The sequence below is a fragment of the Triturus cristatus genome, chromosome 11 (genome assembly GCF_964204655.1).
Source record: "Triturus cristatus chromosome 11, aTriCri1.1, whole genome shotgun sequence".
NCBI classification, from domain to species: Eukaryota; Metazoa; Chordata; class Amphibia; order Caudata; family Salamandridae; genus Triturus; species Triturus cristatus.
Genome location: NC_140594.1, coordinates 64,555,871 through 64,580,279, shown reverse-complemented (window position 1 = coordinate 64,580,279; position 24,409 = coordinate 64,555,871). Strand labels below are relative to the sequence as shown.

Genomic DNA, 24,409 nt, shown 5'->3' with positions numbered 1-24,409 from the left:
GGTACCCTCGGTTGTGACGTCAGCACGTCAAAAATGTAGGACAATTTACTAAGTCACGTCATTGTGTGGGCCAGAGCCACGCCGCTCTGCAATTTCTCTCTGTGCATGTGAAGTTGATGCAAAGCAGTGGCGTAGCTGGGGGGGGGGGGGGCCTGTTTTTGGGGGTGGCGGAGGTGAGCAAGTCGTCTGTCGACTATAACTCCCCCTCCATCCCCAAGAACAAGTGGTCTGTCGACCCCCTACCCCCGCATCCCCCAAGGAACAATTCGTCTGTTGACTACCACCCCCGCTCCTACCTGCGGAGGGCGGCAAAGTCAGGGATCGCCCCGAGCGGCAATAGGTCCAGCCAGCCCCTGATGCAAAGGGTAGAAGAGGGTGAGAAATGGGACGAAACATTCTCAATGAGGAAAACGGCTACTACTTGATTTCTAGAAAGGAGGGAGGAAACAGTGGGGATCAGGGATACAGCGTTAGTTCTGGTAAGGAGGGACGAAACACTGTATCTGTGGGGATCCGGGATACAGCGTTAGTTCTGAAAAGGAGGGACGAAACACTGTATCTGGGGGGATCATGGATACAGCGTTAGTTCCGGAAAGGAGGGGGAAACACTGTATCTGTGGGGAACAGGGACGTCAGCGTTAGTTCTGAAAAGGAGGGACGAAACACTGTATCTGGGGGGATCATGGATACAGCGTTAGTTCCGGAAAGGAGGGACGAAACACTGTATCTGGGGGGATCATGGATACAGCGTTAGTTCTGGATAGGAGGGACGAAACACTGTATCTGGGGGGAACAGGGGCTTCAGCGATTGTTCTGGAAAGGAGGGACGAAACACTGTATCTGGGGGGATCATGGATACAGCGTTAGTTCTGGATAGGAGGGACGAAACACTGTATCTGGGGGGATCATGGATACAGCGTTAGTTCTGGATAGGAGGGACGAAACACTGTATCATTGGGGATCAGGGATACAGCGTTAGTTCTGGAAAGGAGGGACGAAACACTGTATCAGTGGGGAACAGGGGCTTCAGCGTTAGTTCTGGAAAGGAAGGACGAACCACTATCTGTGGGATCTGGGATACAGCGTTAGTTCTGGAAAGGGGGGACGAAACACGGTATCAGTGGGGAACAGGGACGTCAGCGTTAGTTCTGGAAAGAAGGGACGAAACACTATCTGTGGGATCTGGGATACAGCGTTAGTTCTGGAAAGGAGGGACGAAACACTGTATCAATGGGGAACAGGGGCTTCAGCGTTAGTTCTGGAAAGGAAGGAGGAAACACTGTATCTGGGGGGATCATGGATACAGCGTTAGTTCTGGAAAGGAGGGACGAAACACTATCTGTGGTATCTGGGATACAGCGTTAGTTCTGGAAAGGAGGGACAAAACACTGTATCAATGGGGAACAGGGGCTTCAGCGTTGGTTCTGGAAAGGAGGGACGAAACACTGTATCTGGGGGGATCATGGATACAGCGTTAGTTCTGGAAAGGAGGGACGAAACTCTGTATCAATGGGGAACAGGGGCTTCAGCGTTATTTCTGGAAAGGAAGGACGCAACCCTGGATCATTGGGGATCAGGGATACAGCGTTAGTTCTGGAAAGGAGGGACGAACCACTGTATCAATGGGGAACAGGGGCTTCAGCGTTAGTTCTGGAAAGGAAGGACGAACCACTGTATCAGTGGGAATCAGAGATACAGTGTTAGTTCTGGAAAGGAGGGACGAAACACTATCAATGGGGATCAGGGGCTTCAGCGTTAGTTCTGGAAAGGAGGGACGAAACACTATCTGTGGGATCTGGGATACAGCGTTAGTTCTGGAAAGGAGGGACGAAACACTGTACCAATAGGGAACAGGGGCTTCAGCGTTAGTTCTGGAAAGGAGGGACGAAACACTATCTGTGGGATCTGGGATACAGTGTTAGTTCTGGAAAGAAGGGAGGAAACACTATCAGTGGGGAACAGGGGCTTCAGCGTTAGTTCTGGAAAGGAGGGACGAAACACTATCTGTGGGATCTGGGATACAGCGTTAGTTCTGGAAAGGAGGGACGAAACACTGTATCAATGGGGAACAGGGGCTTCAGCGTTAGTTCTGGAAAGGAGGGACGAAACACTGTATCTGGGGGGATCATGGATACAGCGTTAGTTCTGGATAGGAGGGACGAAACACTGTATCTGGGGGGATCATGGATACAGCGTTAGTTCTGGATAGGAGGGACGAAACACTGTATCATTGGGGATCAGGGATACAGCGTTAGTTCTGGAAAGGAGGGACGAAACACTGTATCAGTGGGGAACAGGGGCTTCAGCGTTAGTTCTGGAAAGGAGGGACGAAACACTGTATCAGTGGGGAACAGGGGCTTCAGCGTTAGTTCTGGAAAGGAAGGACGAACCACTATCTGTGGGATCTGGGATACAGCGTTAGTTCTGGAAAGGGGGGACGAAACACTGTATCAATGGGGAACAGGGGCTTCAGCGTTGGTTCTGGAAAGGAAGGAGGAAACACTGTATCTGGGGGGATCATGGATACAGCGTTAGTTCTGGAAAGGAGGGACGAAACTCTGTATCAATGGGGAACAGGGGCTTCAGCGTTATTTCTGGAAAGGAAGGACGCAACCCTGGATCATTGGGGATCAGGGATACAGCGTTAGTTCTGGAAAGGAGGGAGGAAACACTGTATCAATGGGGAACAGGGGCTTCAGCGTTAGTTCTGGAAAGGAAGGACGAACCACTGTATCAGTGGGAATCAGAGATACAGTGTTAGTTCTGGAAAGGAGGGACGAAACACTATCAGTGGGGAACAGGGGCTTCAGCGTTAGTTCTGGAAAGGAGGGACGAAACACTGTATCAATGGGGAACAGGGGCTTCAGCGTTAGTTCTGGAAAGGAGGGACGAAACACTGTACCAATGGGGAACAGGGGCTTCAGCGTTAGTTCTGGAAAGGAGGGACGAAACACTATCAGTGGGGAACAGGGGCTTCAGCGTTAGTTCTGGAAAGGAGGGACGAAACTATCAGTGGGGAACAGGGGCTTCAGTGTTAGTTCTGGAAAGGAGGGACAAAACACTGTATCTGGGGGGATCATGGATACAGCGTTAGTTCTGGAAAGGAGGGACGAAACACGGTATCTGTGGGGAACAGGGGCTACAGCGTTAGTTCTGGAAAGGAGGGAGGAAACACGGTATCTGTGGGGAACAGGGGCTACAGCGTTAGTTCTGGAAAGGAGGGACGAAACACGGTATCAATGGGGAACAGGGACGTCAGCGTTAGTTCTGGAAAGGGGGGACGAAACACGGTATCTGTGGGGAACAGGGGCTTCAGCGTTGGTTCTGGAAAGGGGGGACGAAACACTGTATCAATGGGGAACAGGGGCTACAGCGTTAGTTCTGGAAAGGAGGGACGAAACACGGTATCAATGGGGAACAGGGACGTCAGCGTTAGTTCTGGAAAGGAGGGACGAAACACGGTATCTGTGGGGAACAGGGGCTTCAGCGTTACTTCTGGAAAGGAGGGAGGAAACACGGTATCTGTGGGGAACAGGGACGTCAGCGTTAGTTCTGGAAAGGAGGGAGGAAACACGGTATCTGTGGGGAACAGGGGCTACAGCGTTAGTTCTGGAAAGGAGGGACGAAACACTGTATCAATGGGGAACAGGGACGTCAGCGTTAGTTCTGGAAAGGAGGGACGAAACACGGTATCAATGGGGAACAGGGGCTTCAGCGTTGGTTCTGGAAAGGAGGGAGGAAACACGGTATCAATGGGGAACAGGGGCTTCAGCGATAGTTCTGGAAAGGAGGGACGAAACACTGTATCAATGGGGAACAGGGGCTTCAGCGATAGTTCTGGAAAGGAGGGACGAAACACTGTATCAATGGGGAACAGGGGCTTCAGCGATAGTTCTGGAAAGGAGGGAGGAAACACGGTATCAATGGGGAACAGGGGCTTCAGCGATAGTTCTGGAAAGGAGGGAGGAAACACGGTATCAATGGGGAACAGGGGCTTCAGCGTTAGTTCTGGAAAGGGGGGACGAAACACTGTATCAATGGGGAACAGGGGCTTCAGCGATAGTTCTGGAAAGGAGGGACGAAACACGGTATCAATGGGGAACAGGGGCTTCAGCGTTGGTTCTGGAAAGGAGGGAGGAAACACTATCTGTGGGATCTGGGATACAGCGTTAGTTCTGGAAAGGAGGGACGAAACACGGTATCAATGGGGAACAGGGGCTTCAGCGTTGGTTCTGGAAAGGAAGGAGGAAACACTGTATCTGGGGGGGATCATGGATACAGCGTTAGTTCTGGAAAGGAGGGACGAAACACGGTATCAATGGGGAACAGGGGCTTCAGCGATAGTTCTGGAAAGGAGGGACGAAACACGGTATCAATGGGGAACAGGGGCTTCAGCGTTGGTTCTGGAAAGGAGGGACGAAACACTGTATCAATGGGGAACAGGGACGTCAGCGTTAGTTCTGGAAAGGGGGGACGAAACACGGTATCAATGGGGAACAGGGGCTTCAGCGTTGGTTCTGGAAAGGAGGGAGGAAACACTATCTGTGGGATCTGGGATACAGCGTTAGTTCTGGAAAGGAGGGACGAAACACTATCAGTGGGGAACAGGGGCTTCAGCGTTAGTTCTGGAAAGGAGGGACGAACCACTGTATCAATGGGGAACAGGGACGTCAGCGTTAGTTCTGGAAAGGAGGGAGGAAACACAGTATCTGTGGAGAACAGGGGCTACAGCGTTAGTTCTGGAAAGGAGGGACGAAACACGGTATCAATGGGGAACAGGGACGTCAGCGTTAGTTCTGGAAAGGGGGGACGAAACACGGTATCAATGGGGAACAGGGGCTTCAGCGTTGGTTCTGGAAAGGAGGGACGAAACACGGTATCAATGGGGAACAGGGGCTTCAGCGATAGTTCTGGAAAGGAGGGACGAAACACGGTATCAATGGGGAACAGGGGCTTCAGCGTTGGTTCTGGAAAGGAGGGAGGAAACACTATCTGTGGGATCTGGGATACAGCGTTAGTTCTGGAAAGGAGGGACGAAACACTATCAGTGGGGAACAGGGGCTTCAGCGTTAGTTCTGGAAAGGAGGGACAAAACACGGTATCAATGGGGAACAGGGGCTTCAGCGTTGGTTCTGGAAAGGAAGGAGGAAACACTGTATCTGGGGGGATCATGGATACAGCGTTAGTTCTGGAAAGGAGGGACGAAACACGGTATCAATGGGGAACAGGGGCTTCAGCGATAGTTCTGGAAAGGAGGGACGAAACACTGTATCAATGGGGAACAGGGGCTTCAGCGTTGGTTCTGGAAAGGAAGGAGGAAACACTGTATCTGGGGGGATCATGGATACAGCGTTAGTTCTGGAAAGGAGGGACGAAACACGGTATCAATGGGGAACAGGGGCTTCAGCGATAGTTCTGGAAAGGAGGGACGAAACACTGTATCAATGGGGAACAGGGACGTCAGCGTTAGTTCTGGAAAGGGGGGACGAAACACGGTATCAATGGGGAACAGGGGCTTCAGCGTTGGTTCTGGAAAGGAGGGAGGAAACACTATCTGTGGGATCTGGGATACAGCGTTAGTTCTGGAAAGGAGGGACGAACCACTGTATCAATGGGGAACAGGGGCTTCAGCGTTAGTTCTGGAAAGGAGGGACGAACCACTGTATCAATGGGGAACAGGGACGTCAGCGTTAGTTCTGGAAAGGAGGGAGGAAACACGGTATCTGTGGGGAACAGGGGCTACAGCGTTAGTTCTGGAAAGGAGGGACGAAACACGGTATCAATGGGGAACAGGGGCTTCAGCATTAGTTCTGGAAAGGAGGGACGAAACACGGTATCAATGGGGAACAGGGGCTTCAGCGTTGGTTCTGGAAAGGAGGGAGGAAACACTATCTGTGGGATCTGGGATACAGTGTTAGTTCTGGAAAGGAGGGACGAAACACTATCAGTGGGGAACAGGGGCTTCAGCGTTAGTTCTGGAAAGGAGGGACGAAACACGGTATCAATGGGGAACAGGGGCTTCAGCGATAGTTCTGGAAAGGAGGGACGAAACACTGTATCAATGGGGAACAGGGACGTCAGCGTTAGTTCTGGAAAGGGGGGACGAAACACGGTATCAATGGGGAACAGGGGCTTCAGCGTTGGTTCTGGAAAGGAGGGAGGAAACACTATCTGTGGGATCTGGGATACAGCGTTAGTTCTGGAAAGGAGGGACAAAACACTGTATCAATGGGGAACAGGGGCTTCAGCGTTAGTTCTGGAAAGGAGGGACGAAACACGGTATCAATGGGGAACAGGGGCTTCAGCGTTAGTTCTGGAAAGGAGGGACGAAACACGGTATCAATGGGGAACAGGGGCTTCAGCGATAGTTCTGGAAAGGAGGGACGAAACACGGTATCAATGGGGAACAGGGGCTTCAGCGTTAGTTCTGGAAAGGAAGGACGAAACACTGTATCAATGGGGAACAGGGGCTACAGCGTTAGTTCTGGAAAGGAGGGACGAAACACGGTATCAATGGGGAACAGGGGCTTCAGCGTTGGTTCTGGAAAGGAGGGAGGAAACACGGTATCAATGGGGAACAGGGGCTTCAGCATCAGTTCTGGAAAGGAGGGACGAAACACTGTATCAATGGGGAACAGGGACGTCAGCGTTAGTTCTGGAAAGGGGAGACGAAACACGGTATCAATGGGGAACAGGGGCTTCAGCGTTGGTTCTGGAAAGGAGGGAGGAAACCCTATCTGTGGGATCTGGGATACAGCGTTAGTTCTGGAAAGGAGGGAGGAAACACTATCAGTGGGGAACAGGGGCTTCAGCGTTAGTTGTGGAAAGGAGGGAGGAAACACTGTATCAATGGGGAACAGGGACGTCAGCGTTAGTTCTGGAAAGGGGGGACGAAACACTGTATCAATGGGGAACAGGGGCTTCAGCGTTGGTTCTGGAAAGGAGGGAGGAAACACTGTATCAATGGGGAACAGGGACGTCAGCGTTAGTTCTGGAAAGGGGGGACGAAACACGGTATCAATGGGGAACAGGGGCTTCAGCGTTGGTTCTGGAAAGGAGGGAGGAAACACGGTATCAATGGGGAACAGGGGCTTCAGCGTTGGTTCTGGAAAGGAGGGACGAAACACTGTATCAATGGGGAACAGGGGCTTCAGCGATAGTTCTGGAAAGGAGGGACGAAACACTGTATCAATGGGGAACAGGGACGTCAGCGTTAGTTCTGGAAAGGGGGGACGAAACACGGTATCAATGGGGAACAGGGGCTTCACCGTTGGTTCTGGAAAGGAGGGACGAAACACGGTATCAATGGGGAACAGGGGCTTCAGCGATAGTTCTGGAAAGGAGGGACGAAACACTGTATCAATGGGGAACAGGGACGTCAGCGTTAGTTCTGGAAAGGGGGGACGAAACACGGTATCAATGGGGAACAGGGGCTTCAGCGTTGGTTCTGGAAAGGAGGGACGAAACACGGTATCAATGGGGAACAGGGGCTTCAGCGATAGTTCTGGAAAGGAGGGAGGAAACACTGTATCAATGGGGAACAGGGACGTCAGCGTTGGTTCTGGAAAGGGGGGACGAAACACGGTATCAATGGGGAACAGGGGCTTCAGCGTTGGTTCTGGAAAGGAGGGACGAAACACGGTATCAATGGGGAACAGGGGCTTCAGCGATAGTTCTGGAAAGGGGGGACGAAACACGGTATCAATGGGGAACAGGGGCTTCAGCGTTGGTTCTGGAAAGGAGGGAGGAAACACTATCTGTGGGATCTGGGATACAGCGTTAGTTCTGGAAAGGAGGGACGAAACACTATCAGTGGGGAACAGGGGCTTCAGCGTTAGTTCTGGAAAGGAGGGACGAAACACGGTATCAATGGGGAACAGGGGCTTCAGCGATAGTTCTGGAAAGGAGGGACGAAACACGGTATCAATGGGGAACAGGGGCTTCAGCGTTGGTTCTGGAAAGGAGGGACGAAACACTGTATCAATGGGGAACAGGGACGTCAGCGTTAGTTCTGGAAAGGGGGGACGAAACACGGTATCAATGGGGAACAGGGGCTTCAGCGTTGGTTCTGGAAAGGAGGGACGAAACACTGTATCAATGGGGAACAGGGACGTCAGCGTTAGTTCTGGAAAGGGGGGACGAAACACGGTATCAATGGGGAACAGGGGCTTCAGCGTTGGTTCTGGAAAGGAGGGACGAAACACGGTATCAATGGGGAACAGGGGCTTCAGCGATAGTTCTGGAAAGGAGGGACGAAACACGGTATCAATGGGGAACAGGGGCTTCAGCGTTGGTTCTGGAAAGGAGGGAGGAAACACTATCTGTGGGATCTGGGATACAGCGTTAGTTCTGGAAAGGAGGGACGAAACACTATCAGTGGGGAACAGGGGCTTCAGCGTTAGTTCTGGAAAGGAGGGACGAAACACGGTATCAATGGGGAACAGGGGCTTCAGCGATAGTTCTGGAAAGGAGGGACGAAACACGGTATCAATGGGGAACAGGGGCTTCAGCGATAGTTCTGGAAAGGAGGGACGAAACACGGTATCAATGGGGAACAGGGGCTTCAGCGATAGTTCTGGAAAGGAGGGACGAAACACGGTATCAATGGGGAACAGGGGCTTCAGCGTTGGTTCTGGAAAGGAAGGAGGAAACACTGTATCTGGGGGGATCATGGATACAGCGTTAGTTCTGGAAAGGAGGGACGAAACACGGTATCAATGGGGAACAGGGACGTCAGCGTTAGTTCTGGAAAGGGGGGACGAAACACGGTATCAATGGGGAACAGGGGCTTCAGCGTTGGTTCTGGAAAGGAGGGAGGAAACACTATCTGTGGGATCTGGGATACAGCGTTAGTTCTGGAAAGGAGGGACGAAACACTATCAGTGGGGAACAGGGGCTTCAGCGTTAGTTCTGGAAAGGAGGGACGAACCACTGTATCAATGGGGAACAGGGACGTCAGCGTTAGTTCTGGAAAGGAGGGAGGAAACACGGTATCTGTGGGGAACAGGGGCTACAGCGTTAGTTCTGGAAAGGAGGGACGAAACACGGTATCAATGGGGAACAGGGACGTCAGCGTTAGTTCTGGAAAGGGGGGACGAAACACGGTATCAATGGGGAACAGGGGCTTCAGCGTTGGTTCTGGAAAGGAGGGAGGAAACACTATCTGTGGGATCTGGGATACAGCGTTAGTTCTGGAAAGGAGGGACGAAACACTATCAGTGGGGAACAGGGGCTTCAGCGTTAGTTCTGGAAAGGAGGGACGAAACACTGTATCAATGGGGAACAGGGGCTTCAGCGATAGTTCTGGAAAGGAGGGACGAAACACTGTATCAATGGGGAACAGGGGCTTCAGCGTTGGTTCTGGAAAGGAGGGACGAAACACTGTATCAATGGGGAACAGGGACGTCAGCGTTAGTTCTGGAAAGGGGGGACGAAACACGGTATCAATGGGGAACAGGGGCTTCAGCGTTGGTTCTGGAAAGGAGGGAGGAAACACTATCTGTGGGATCTGGGATACAGCGTTAGTTCTGGAAAGGAGGGACGAAACACTGTATCAATGGGGAACAGGGACGTCAGCGTTAGTTCTGGAAAGGAGGGACGAACCACTGTATCAATGGGGAACAGGGACGTCAGCGTTAGTTCTGGAAAGGAGGGACGAACCACTGTATCAATGGGGAACAGGGACGTCAGCGTTAGTTCTGGAAAGGAGGGACGAAACACGGTATCAATGGGGAACAGGGGCTTCAGCGTTGGTTCTGGAAAGGGGGGACGAAACACTGTATCAATGGGGAACAGGGGCTTCAGCGTTAGTTGTGGAAAGGGGGGACGAAACACGGTATCAATGGGGAACAGGGGCTTCAGCGTTGGTTCTGGAAAGGAGGGAGGAAACACTATCTGTGGGATCTGGGATACAGCGTTAGTTCTGGAAAGGAGGGATGAAACACTGTATCAATGGGGAACAGGGGCTTCAGCGTTAGTTCTGGAAAGGGGGGACGAAACACTGTATCAATGGGGAACAGGGGCTTCAGCGTTAGTTGTGGAAAGGGGGGACGAAACACGGTATCAATGGGGAACAGGGGCTTCAGCGTTGGTTCTGGAAAGGAGGGAGGAAACACTATCTGTGGGATCTGGGCTTCAGCGTTAGTTGTGGAAAGGAGGGACGAAACACTGTATCAATGGGGAACAGGGGCTTCAGCGTTAGTTCTGGAAAGGGGGGACGAAACACTGTATCAATGGGGAACAGGGGCTTCAGCGTTAGTTCTGGAAAGGAGGGACGAAACACGGTATCAATGGGGAACAGGGGCTTCAGCGATAGTTCTGGAAAGGAGGGACGAAACACGGTATCAATGGGGAACAGGGGCTTCAGCGATAGTTCTGGAAAGGAGGGACGAAACACTATCAGTGGGGAACAGGGGCTTCAGCGTTAGTTCTGGAAAGGAGGGACGAAACACTGTATCAATGGGGAACAGGGGCTTCAGCGTTAGTTCTGGAAAGGAGGGACGAAACACGGTATCAATGGGGAACAGGGGCTTCAGCGTTAGTTCTGGAAAGGAGGGACGAAACACTGTATCAATGGGGAACAGGGACGTCAGCGTTAGTTCTGGAAAGGGGGGACGAAACACGGTATCAATGGGGAACAGGGGCTTCAGCGTTGGTTCTGGAAAGGAGGGAGGAAACACTGTATCTGGGGGGATCATGGATACAGCGTTAGTTCTGGATAGGAGGGACGAAACACTATCAGTGGGGAACAGGGGCTTCAGCGTTAGTTGTGGAAAGGAGGGAGGAAACACTGTATCAATGGGGAACAGGGACGTCAGCGTTAGTTCTGGAAAGGGGGGACAAAACACTGTATCAATGGGGAACAGGGACGTCAGCGATAGTTCTGGAAAGGAGGGAGGAAACACGGTATCAATGGGGAACAGGGACGTCAGCGTTAGTTCTGGAAAGGGGGGACGAAACACTATCTGTGGGATCTGGGATACAGCGTTAGTTCTGGAAAGGAGGGACGAAACACTATCAGTGGGGAACAGGGGCTTCAGCGTTAGTTCTGGAAAGGAGGGACGAAACACGGTATCAATGGGGAACAGGGGCTTCAGCGATAGTTCTGGAAAGGAGGGACGAAACACGGTATCAATGGGGAACAGGGGCTTCAGCGTTAGTTCTGGAAAGGAGGGACGAAACACGGTATCAATGGGGAACAGGGGCTTCAGCGTTAGTTCTGGAAAGGAGGGACGAAACACTGTATCAATGGGGAACAGGGACGTCAGCGTTAGTTCTGGAAAGGGGGGACGAAACACGGTATCAATGGGGAACAGGGGCTTCAGCGTTGGTTCTGGAAAGGAGGGAGGAAACACTGTATCTGGGGGGATCATGGATACAGCGTTAGTTCTGGATAGGAGGGACGAAACACTATCAGTGGGGAACAGGGGCTTCAGCGTTAGTTGTGGAAAGGAGGGAGGAAACACTGTATCAATGGGGAACAGGGACGTCAGCGTTAGTTCTGGAAAGGGGGGACAAAACACTGTATCAATGGGGAACAGGGACGTCAGCGATAGTTCTGGAAAGGAGGGAGGAAACACGGTATCAATGGGGAACAGGGACGTCAGCGTTAGTTCTGGAAAGGGGGGACGAAACACTATCTGTGGGATCTGGGATACAGCGTTAGTTCTGGAAAGGAGGGACGAAACACGGTATCAATGGGGAACAGGGGCTTCAGCGTTAGTTCTGGAAAGGAGGGACGAAACACGGTATCAATGGGGAACAGGGGCTTCAGCGATAGTTCTGGAAAGGAGGGACGAAACACGGTATCAATGGGGAACAGGGGCTTCAGCGTTACTTCTGGAAAGGAGGGAGGAAACACTATCTGTGGGATCTGGGATACAGCGTTAGTTCTGGAAAGGAGGGACGAAACACTATCAGTGGGGAACAGGGGCTTCAGCGTTAGTTCTGGAAAGGAGGGACGAAACACTGTATCAATGGGGAACAGGGGCTTCAGCGATAGTTCTGGAAAGGAGGGAGGAAACACTGTATCTGGGGGGATCATGGATACAGCGTTAGTTCTGGAAAGGAGGGACGAAACACGGTATCAATGGGGAACAGGGGCTTCAGCGTTAGTTCTGGAAAGGAGGGACGAAACACTGTATCAATGGGGAACAGGGACGTCAGCGTTAGTTCTGGAAAGGGGGGACGAAACACGGTATCAATGGGGAACAGGGGCTTCAGCGTTGGTTCTGGAAAGGAGGGAGGAAACACTATCTGTGGGATCTGGGATACAGCGTTAGTTCTGGAAAGGAGGGACGAAACACTATCAGTGGGGAACAGGGGCTTCAGCGTTAGTTCTGGAAAGGAGGGACGAAACACTGTATCAATGGGGAACAGGGACGTCAGCGTTAGTTCTGGAAAGGGGGGACGAAACACGGTATCAATGGGGAACAGGGACGTCAGCGATAGTTCTGGAAAGGAGGGAGGAAACACTGTATCAATGGGGAACAGGGGCTTCAGCGTTAGTTCTGGAAAGGAAGGACGCAACCCTGAATCATTGGGGATCAGGGATACAGCGTTAGTTCTGGAAAGGAGGGGTGAAATCCTGGATCATTGGCGATCTTGGCCGAATAGTTAGATCAGGAAATTGAAAGAGCTTTACATTGATTTATTCTTACATCTGTTTACTGAAGCACCAATTGTGGAATGTATGCTATCCACTGATCATACGTGTAGATGCCTTTGCGGCAGTTATATATTATAAGAGTAGGGTCGCTATGGTAGGCCCCTCATTCAGCATCTAATGAGGGTTGTGCATCGGTCCAGAACGGGTTAGTAACCAGGAGGTACGGATGACTGTGCTTGGTTTCCAAGACCCTGTGCAGTGGACGACAAGGAGTCCACATCCGACTGACATTGCATCTCGTGGTCTTCATTCTGAGCCATCTGATTGTTTGAAACGTTCTGTTCTCATAGCGTACCTGAGGAGTAACGACTCTGGTGGCATATTTCATGGCAGGATTTACTGTGCTTCATAATTTACCGTCAAGGACTCTTCCTTTGTAGTTTGCATATCTTCTGGTTAATGTTTTGTGATTTGCTCCATCAGGGATCCCTTGTCCAAGTGAACCTTATGCTTGTTGCATAAAACTTTTAACTCATCCTGGGTCCAACCAGGAGACAGGGAGAGCTTCTAAGGCAGGGTTAATGCTCGCCTGTTGAGTAGCATCCATGCTGCCGAGGTCTGGACCAATGGAAACAAAACAATAAGCTTTGTGTCCCCACTTGTGTGGGCCTCATTGCAATACTCTGGCCGCGCCAACTCGGGGTAACTCCACTGAGGCGTTTCTTAGGAGCAGTTGTTGTACTTAGCAGAGCAGTGAAGATTGGAAAGTAGTCACTTACACCGCCTACTAGGTTCAATTGAAGGAATGACTTGAGGGTGGAAGTGAGGATAGACATGAATCAAAGATCAAACCTAGATTTCTTAGAATAAGTGTTGGGCGAGTAAATTAACGTAATTAAAATGTTCTATTGTTAGCGCCTGAAAAAATAAAATCACTGTTTTTTCCCATTCTTGGCCTGTAAATCTTGAAAGGTTTTGTATTTTGTTCTGATGTTTCAAGAAAAAGTGTAAGCCGAAAGCTGTATGGATTGTGTAATTGTGCAAAAGCCCACTCGAGACCTGTGTCATTGCCTGTGTACTCGTCTTAGAAGATTCTGCTGGCATTGTCTGTGATCCAATTTCTTGTCGAAAATCTGTTATGTTGTGGACATAAATAGCCTTCTTCGGGAGGCCTTCTTTCTCCTTTTGAAGTAAGGAAGTTTTCATTTTGTAGCATAGGCGTGTGTGTGCACGCAATGTGTCTGCACAGGGTGAAATTTATAAGCAAGAATCCATCCCACATAAATTGTGCAATGCTCCATTGTGCAGACTTCAGACAACAGGCCTGACATTTATTTGTATGGTTAATAAAAAATTTAACAAGAAAAAGGAAAGAGAAGAACGTGTTTCTCGTTGCAGAATCAATTGGCATTTAAAAAAAAAATGTGTTTTTCGGTCTTGAAGCAGCCTTAGGGCGTCCACATGTCGCCGTGAAATAACAAAATGTCTTCTGCGCTGTCTGTTGGTAAAACACCGATGGAGTGTTTTTATGTTTTGCTGTTGGAGTTCTTATTTTTCTCAGAAGTCTGTGTTTTGGAGGAGGACTTTCCCACAGCGTGAAAGAACTAGGGACACGTGGTCAGCAGGTTTCGGAAGCCTGTGGTCACCCAAAGGCCCCTGCATCTTAAAAAGAGAGGAGGGGCGAAAAAGTAATATTCAATTTTTAGGTCTGGCCTGACAGTACAGCTTCTACTGTTCAAAATTGTTTAAAGTAGACATTGGCTGGGGCTTCGGCAGCTCCCATAGGAGTGTTTTTCTCTCACCTCATCCTATTGGCTGCTTGAAGTCTTACTCCGCCTGCTATGGGGAGCTTGCATCACAATGCATTAGGGACTATTTTACATCCCAGGCATACTCTGAATCACTACACACTACTTTCTTTATGTCATGGAATCATTGTCTTTACTTTTTTGTTGATTTTTCCCTCAACAGCAGACTTTTGTTATGTTTCAGACCAGATTAAAAATCACAGGCAGGTCTATTTGCTTTGAATAATAATTCATATTTGCAACGGGCAGATTAAGTCACCCCATGATTGAATAAAAGCCCCCTCTTGTCAAGTACGGTTGCGGCCTGTGATGCCGTCCCGCAGCATTTTGGCTTTGCTTGGTTTTAAACCTGATGCGAGAGAGAAGGGCATACATTTACCAGTATGCCTATCATTTGTTTCACAACCTTCTGAGATTAAGATAAGGCACTTTTTCAGGAAAGACCTACCGACCTCTCGCTTGCACCACCTCAGTTATATCCACCAACTTGTATGGCACAGGAGGCCCTTCTCTTGAGAGGGCCTTTTCCTGCCTGGAACAGCCACACACAGTGTAGAAAGAGGTGCCCCTGAGTATGTTTTTCAGGTGCAAATTTTGGTCAATTCTACAAAATGTTTCAATGCCGATGTAAGCTGTTTGCAATGTCTGAGCAGGTGATAAACTATTCCGATACAAAGATCTGTACACTTTAAGCAGTATTTAAGCTGTGACTGGTAAGGACAGTTTATAGATGTTTAACTTGAATCTACAAAGTCTACCTCTCTTCTGTAGCAAGTCACATAACCAGGAGCACTGCGTCCCAAGACCGTAGCTACAACCTGGTTCTTTGTTTACAAAGAGTCACAGTGTGAGTGAGTGACAAGACGTTGCATGTACTAAACTCTTCAGACGCCCACCATCAAACCGGATGATCTTCTGTGTAGTGAGATGCACACAGAGTGTAACTATCAAACTCCAGTAGGAATAGTGGTAAGTCAAGTTTCCATGCAGTCATTGGGTCTGGCCCTCAAATGCATCCTTTAGGCAGACAGATGTTGACCTTATGAGGCCTGCTACAGCTAGGACTTAGACAACCACTGCGTGTACACAAGGATACACCCCCACCCCCGACTGACCAAGTCTGTGATAATCCAAATCCATCCCATGCCAGGGTCTTGGACTCCCACACTGAATGAAGGTTGTTGGTCAAAAACACATGCATCTCATTTATCGGATGATTGATCAGTGGATAAGTTGGCACCTGAGACGGCAGGGATGGGGAGGTGGGCACTGTGTTTCAGTCAGGACTAGTGGCAATGCCAAGGGCTCCACAAGATTAGCAAGCAGAATCTAAGTACCCTAGCATTGTGTCTGCCAGCTGTGCCCACGTGCTCCAGGAAGAGCCATGGAGCAGCGGACGGGCAAGGAGGGGACACATGGGTAGACCATAGAGAACTTGAAATTTAGAAGGTGTCGTTCATGCGTGAGGGTGGGACCTTTTCTGTTTTTGTGATATAACTGGAGCCCCTCCCCTCAATGTAAGACTCACCCTCCCCCGTCTTTGTGGACGGGCAACCATTCATAAAGACTGTCCCCTGTGTACTATATGGATGTAAACACTATTCCTCTCTCTCTTTCGGTTTGACGGTACCCTTGGCATAATCGTCTGCCCTTGTCGTCCGCGAGCTTGCGAGCTGGGGAGGGTTACACCGAGCAGCTCGAGGAGAACTAAAGGCAGTGGTTTACACAACTGCTTTAAAAGATCTGCCCATCAAAGCTCAGATCAAGTTGTAAGTGACATGTCGTTTTATTATTCTGCAGTGCCGCTAATGATTGTTTAAATTACACCGCCCGGCCTGGCGGGCTGCGTTAGAGCTGAGGCTGACGTCTGTTAGATGAGGTTTGGCTTCACCTTGTAGTGGAGAAATTGAAATCTGAACGCCATTGATTAGGTCTCAGAATGCGGGACCTGAGACTCCCGCTGGCGGGAACTGGAGCGGCCATGACAGGTGAATACGCGGCCTTGTGCAGCAAAGCACTTGTGGGCATTGTGGCCCCTCAGGCTCACAAAACGAGTTTTAATATCCTTACTTAATCCTACTTTTTACCTCAGACTGTAGACACTTGCGTCTAAGTGTTACGTAAATCCAGTAATGCAGACATTTCCTATGAAGACAGCAATTGAAGCGTTTTCAGACTTTAAGTGTCTAAACCTTTGTATTTGTTGTCCCTTCTCTCTTTCTACATCACTAGCACCAATTATTGCAGCTTGTTAATGAAGAACATTGTTGACAGATTAGAGTTTATTACAAATGGGGCCAAAATTACTCTTGATTTCTTAGTAAAGGAGCCCTTTAATTCTGCCCCCATCGCACTACTCTGGGATGGGAATGGAACAGACTCTTTCGTTAATGACTCCCAGATATAGGACACGAGGTGGTGGGTTAAGAGTCAGAGATATGCATTAATACAAGTATATGTCCCCTGTAGTATAGAACTCTAGAGGAAAGCAAGATTATAGAAATGCATTACTGAGAACACACACAATTGAAAACCCATGTAGTGTCGAAACAAAGTATTAAAACTACAGCTGGCAGAAAAAACCAAAGAACAGTTGAAGAAAGAAAAAGTCATTTATAATTCGCTAATAAAAACGGTGCTTCAAACATAAATGTGGATTGCATTGTGAATTCCAATCATAGAACATAGTATTAAAATTTGATAAAGAAAATAGTATGAGGTCAAGGATTGAGAAAGGTCTGAGTAAAGAAAGATTACAAAAGAAATGAGGGTATGAAAGGAGGCCACCTGACATAAGGAAGATAAAAGGAGAAGCATGGGAAAGGTTGAAAATAAACTAATATTAAAATGGGAGAAAGGAGAAGTTAGGGGAGTGCCCCCTTGGCCCCACCTCACAAAAAGAAAAAAACATAGCGGGTGAGTGGAGCACGAGGGAAGGAAAAGGAAAGTGGGAGGGAAATTTGACTCTGGAAAATGGGAATTTGTGAGGTTACATTCAGAACAGCAATTTGAAAAAATGAAACATCAATTAATGGCGGGAGGAAAGGAGGGTGAAAAGAGCAGATTTTGGCAAACTTAATAGAAACAATGACAGGGAGAATCCATTTTAGAGATTAAAGGAATGTACACCTTTGAAAGGTGTGGAAAAGGCAATTTTGAAAAAATAATATGAATTGGTTTCTTCAAACGGTAGATGCCTAGTTGCCTGAGAATTTCGATTGAACTGGTTATGTGAAATGGTTTTTCAGAACTTGTATGCTATTAAATAGTTTTCCTACAAAGTCACATACAACCGCTGTCTGCTCGTGTGACTCAATTGAGGCTGGTGGTCCAGGAGAAAAGTAAACATAAATTGGAAAGATGTTATCTTTCTTTTAATGCCCAGGTTTCCTCTGTGGTGAAATCATGTTTTTGGGTATTGAAAATGCTGAATTCGTTCTTGCCCTTTCCCCCTTGGGAAGCACAGAATATATTTGTTCAGGCACTGGTTTTTTCCAGGTAGGGCTATCGCAATGCTTTGTATCTAGGTTTGCCAGACTACTTAAGTAAACACTTGCAGATTGTGCAGAACACTGCTGCCCATCTTCTGTTTAAGATCACCAGGCGGACCTCCTAGCCCCTGTACCTACAAAAGGTTCATTGGCTTCTGGTTGGCAAGAAAATTGTATCCAAGGCTCTAGTGTTGAGCTTACCGGGCCCTTCATGGAGAGGGGCCCAATTATCTCACTGCTAGGATTCGACACTACTATTCTCACTGCTAGGATTCGACGCTACTATCCTCCCAGGGCTTTGCTCTCGGGGAGGCTCGGTTGATAGTGGTCTCACGTGTTAAGAGACGGAGGATCCTCCTTCGCTGTCCGCGTCGCCTCGATTTAGAATCCGCTACCATTCCAACTTAGAAATACACCCGATGAAACTTCCTTTCATAAGCTGCTAAAAACCTGTTTGTTTAGCCTTTAACTCTGTGTCCCTGAAGTGTATCTGCCTTAGCGCCGAGACACTCTCCAAGTAGCCGAGAGCTTTTCAACTATTGTCATTCACTCATTCAATAAAGACATGTGGCGTGGCTGTCTCTTGGGTTGGGGGCACCATAGCCTACCCTACCCCATCTGTCTTCATCACTTACCTTGCGACAGACCTTTTGACAGCTGTGGGGGTCTTAGGATGTCAGATGACTTTAAATTGGTGAGACCCCCAGTATCATGGCACCTGGTACACACTTGTTGACTCAGGAAGGTTTGGGTGGAAGTACCAGAAAGGTTCAATGATGTGAAGAGGGGTGTGTTAAATACAACAAGGTGCAGGGGTGCTCGGGCCTCTGCGTTGAATTAACATCAGATATCCGCATCCGGTATCCTACATCCTGGTTGGCAGCCCATGAGAAGCCGCATTTTCAGACTTTGACTCGGTCCCTTAGTAGATGGAACTTCTCTCATAGAACCTGCTGTGAAGCGAGCGCCATATTGAAGCCAGGCTCACGGGACTTATTAGAATCGGTTCAGGCAGCCGCTCCTGATGAGTGCTTTGAAGATGGTCCAAAAAGGAAGATCCGGTAGATTGGGGGGAGGTATAGATGTATCTCCATGTATGTAATGTGGAGCCTTGGCCCAGTATGGCAACTTGCAAGGAGCAGGATATCAGACCAGATGTGAAAATCTAATGAAAATGTATTCTCGGAAGTAGGTAATTTAGAAAAGGACGTGTGTGTTGTGTGGTAGTGCTATGCTGGCTGCCTGGTGACAAGTAGTCGTGTAAGAGGCACCTAGCAGTGGCGGCAAACACAGTGAGGACACACTTTCCACTGGTAACGCCTAGCACCATTGATAAACACAAAGCACCAGTGGTAAACACACAGGAGGCACAGAACACCTCGGGTAATACACAGGAGCCACACAGCACTACAGATGAACACACAAGAGACCCAGAGCACCACTGGTAAAAACACAGGAGGCACAGAACACCACGGGTGACACACAGGAGACACACAGCACTACAGATGAACACACAAGAAAGACACAGAACACCACCGGTAACACACAGGAGACACACAGCACTAGCGACAAACACACAAGATCCCAAGAGCACCACTGGTAAAAACACAGGGGGTATAGAAAACCACGGGTAACACACAGGAGAGACACACATCACTACCGATGAACACACAAGAGACCCAGAGCACCACTGGTAAATACACAGGAGGCACAGAACACCACGGGTAACACACTGTAGACACACAGCACTACCGATGAACACACAAGAAAGACACAGAGCACCACTGGTAAAAACACAGGAGGTACAGAGCACCACGGGTAACACACTGTAGACACACAGCACTACCGATGAACACACAAGAGACCCAGAGCACCACTGGTAAAAACACAGGAGGCACAGAACACCACGGGTAACACACAGGAGACACACAGCACTACCGATGAACATACAAGAAAGACACTGAAAAGAAGAGGGAGCCTGCAGGCGTGGTTGCGGTCAGCTGGGGACCTTTTTCCATATACTTTGGGAATGCACACAGATCCATCCCTACTGGCATGCCATCCATGACATTATTAATACTGTTCTGTCAACGCAGCTTCGAGTGGAGGCCCGTAGGTGTCTCCTGAACATTTGGGAGCCGACTCATTTGAATGTCAGCCTGACGCAGTGGGTAACTGTGGGGCTAATGTTTGCCAAGAGGAATATTGCCCAACGGTGGGAAGCATCGGATCCACCCACGTCACGGGATTGGGAAAAGGACATGGATTGGGCAATGTTCAGAGAGAAGACTGTATATGTATCACGAGGGTGTCCCCAAAAATGGTCTTGTGTGTGGGGCTTGTGGAACTCCCACCGTGGAGATATTTGTCAGCCCCCCTTAACCTCTGCATGTGATGATCCCCCTTCGCCCTAGACCTCCCATCATGCACGATGGTAAGTGGTGTATTGCCTTCTGTACAGCTGATGCCCATTGGTCTGTTCCTCCTGTATGATCAAGCTACTGCTGACGTTTGTTTTTTGTTTGTTAAAAAATAAAAATATATTTAAAAAGAAAGACACAGAACACCACCGGTAACACACAGGAGACACACAGCACTAGCGACAAACACACAAGAGCCCAAGAGCACCACTGGTAAAAACACAGGGGGCACAGAAAACCACGGGTCACACACAGGAAACACACAGAACTACCGATGAACACACAAGAGACCCAGAGCACCTCTGGTAAACACACAGAAGGCACAGAACACCACGGGTAGCACACAGGAGACACACAGCCTACCAATGAACACACAAGAGACCCAGAGCACCACTGGTAAACACACAGGAGACACAGAACACCACGGGTAACACACAGGCGACACACGGCACTACCGAAGAACACACAAGAGACCCAGAGCACCACTGGAAAACACGCAGGAGACACAAAAAAGCACGAGTAACACACAGGAGACACAGAACACCACTGGTGACACACAGGAGATGCACAGCACTACGGATGAACACACAAGAGACCCGGAGCACCACTACTAAGCACACAGGAAAGGTACAGCACCTTTGGTAAATGCACAGGAGACACAGAACGTCACCAGCAAATACACAGGAGGGACATGACACCACTGTTAAATACACAGGAGAGGCAGACCACCACAGGTAAACACAAAGGAGACACAGAGCACCACTGGTAAGTACACAGGAGAGACACTGCACCACTGGTAAACGCACAGGAGACACAGACACAGAATGCACACAATAAATACACAGGAGACACATGGCACCACTGGTAAATACACAGGAGAGGCAGACCACCACAGGTAAAGACAAAGGAGACACAGAATACAAACAATAAATACACAGGGAACACAGAACACCATTGGTGAACATGCAGGAGACAGAGAGCACCAGTGGTAAACATACAGGAGCCACAGAACAGCAGACCCACAGAAGAGACCCACAAGAGCTGGTAAACGCATAGCAAACACCCATTGCCACTTATAAACACACAAGAGACTGTATGCAGTACTGGTAACACACAGGAGGTACACAGCGGCAATCAAAAAACAAAGGAGGCACACTGCGCACTGGTAAACACACTGGAGACCACTGTGGAACTGGTACACACATAGGAAACACCCAAAGCACTGGTAAACAAACAGAAAACACAGTGCACCACTGGTAAACATGTTGGAGAACACAGCAGCACTGGTAAACACAATGGACACACCATCATAGAACATAACTACATACAACACTCCCTCCCCCGAACACACCAGCCAGCAACACTGGTAAGCACAGTGTATAATATACACCCTTTTTTAACACACAGGGTACCCACCATCATTGAACATGCGCACCGCCCCCTACACACCATTCAGCAGCACTGGTAAACACAGTGTACTCGCCATCATTGAAAACATGCACTGCCCCCTACATCTACACACCAACCAGCAGCACTGTAAACACGTGTACTCACAATCATTGAGCATGCATACATTCACACCCCTTCCCCCATCACACCAACCAGCAGCACTGGTAAACACAGTGTAGACACCATCATTGAACACACGCACCACCCCCTCCCTCTACACACCAACCAGCAGCACTGTAAACACGGTGTACTCACAATCATTGAGCATGCATACATGCACCTCCCTGCCCCCATCACACCAACCAGCAGCACTGGTGAACACACTGTACTCACCATCATTGAACACACGCACTGGCCCCTCCCTCTACACACCAACCAGCAGCACTGGTAAACGCAGTGTACTCCCCATCATTGAATACACACACCGCCCCCTCCCTCTACACACCAACCAGCAGCACTGGTAAACACAGTCACACACCATCATTGAACATGCACAATGCACCACCCCCTCCCTCTACACACCAACCAGCAGCACCGGTAAACCCAGTGTACTCACCATCATTGAAAACACACACCGCCCCCTCCCTCTACACACCAACCAGCAGCACTGGTAAACACACCGTACTCACCATCATTGAAACACATGCACCACCCCTCCCTCTACACACCATCCAACAGCACTGGTAAACACAGTGTACTCACCATCATTGAACACATGCACTGCCCTCTCCCACAACACACCACCCAGCTGCACTGGTAAACACAGTCACTCACCATCATTGAAACACATGCACCACCCCCTCCCTCTACACACCATCCAGCAGCACTGGTAAACACAGTCACTCACCATCATTGAACACACGCACCTCCCCCTCCCTCTACACACCATCCAGCAGCACTGGTAAACACAGTGTACTCACCATCATTGAACACATGCACCGCCCCCTCCCTCTACATACCATCCAGCAGCACTGGTAAACACAGTCACTCACCATCATTTAACACACAAACCGCCCCCTCCCTCTGCACGCCATCCAGCAGCACTGGTAAACACAGTGTACTCACCATCATTGAACACATGCACTGCCCTCTCCCACAACACACCACCCAGCAGCACTGGTAAACACAGTGTACTCACCATCATTGAACACACGCACCGCCCCCTCCCTCTACACACCAACCAGCAGCACTGGTAAACACAGTGTACTCACCATCATTGAACACATGCACTGCCCCCTCCCTCTACACACCATCCAGCAGCACTGGTAAACACAGTCACTCACCGTCATTTAACACACAAACCGCCCCCTCCCTCTACACACCAATCAGCAGCACTGGTAAACACAGTGTGCTCGCCAGCTTTGAACACATGCACTGCCCTCTCCCACAACACACCACCCAGCAGCACTGGTAAACACAGTCACTCACCATCATTGAAACACATGCACCACCCCCTCCCTCTACACACCATCCAGCAGCACTGGTAAACACAGTCACTCACCATCATTGAACATATGCACCTCCCCCTCCTTCTACACACCATCCAGCAGCACTGGTAAACACAGTGTACTCACCATCATTGAACACACGCACCGCCCCCTCCCTCTGCACACCAACCAGCAGCACTGGTAAACACAGTCACACACCATCGTTGAACATGCACAATGCACCACCCCTCCCTCTACACACCAACCAGCAGCACTGGTAAACACAGTGTACTCACCATCACTGAACACACGGAGCGCCCCCTCCGTCTACACACCAACCAGCAGCACTGGCAAACACAGTGTACTCACCATCATTGAACACACGCACCGCCCCCTCCCTCTGCACACCAACCAGCAGCACTGGTAAACACAGTCACACACCATCGTTGAACATGCACAATGCACCACCCCTCCCTCTACACACCAACCAGCAGCACTGGTAAACACAGTGTACTCACCATCACTGAACACACAGACCGCACCCTCCCTCTACACACCAACCAGCAGCACTGGCAAACACAGTGTACTCACCATCATTGAACACATGCACCGCCCCCTCCCTCTGCACCCCATCCAGCAGCACTGGTAAACACAGTGTGCTCACCATCATTGAACACATGCACCGCCCCCTCCCTCTGCACCCCATCCAGCAGCACTGGTAAACACAGTGTACTCACCATCACTGAACACACGGAGCGCCCCCTCCGTCTACACACCAACCAGCAGCACTGGCAAACACAGTGTACTCACCATCATTGAACACACGCACCGCCCCCTCCCTCTGCACACCAACCAGCAGCACTGGTAAACACAGTCACACACCATCGTTGAACATGCACAATGCACCACCCCTCCCTCTACACACCAACCAGCAGCACTGGTAAACACAGTGTACTCACCATCACTGAACACACAGACCGCACCCTCCCTCTACACACCAACCAGCAGCACTGGCAAACACAGTGTACTCACCATCATTGAACACATGCACCGCCCCCTCCCTCTGCACCCCATCCAGCAGCACTGGTAAACACAGTGTGCTCACCATCATTGAACACATGCACCGCCCCCTCCCTCTGCACCCCATCCAGCAGCACTGGTAAACACAGTGTACTCACCATCACTGAACACACGGAGCGCCCCCTCC

At 49.8% G+C, this 24,409-nt stretch overlaps 1 protein-coding gene across 6 annotated transcripts in view; it reads left to right on the top strand.

The window, feature by feature from the left end:
- Positions 1–24,409, top strand: part of FBRSL1 (fibrosin like 1) — a 1,300,479-nt gene that overhangs the window by 927,007 nt on the left and 349,063 nt on the right. The window lies entirely within an intron of this gene.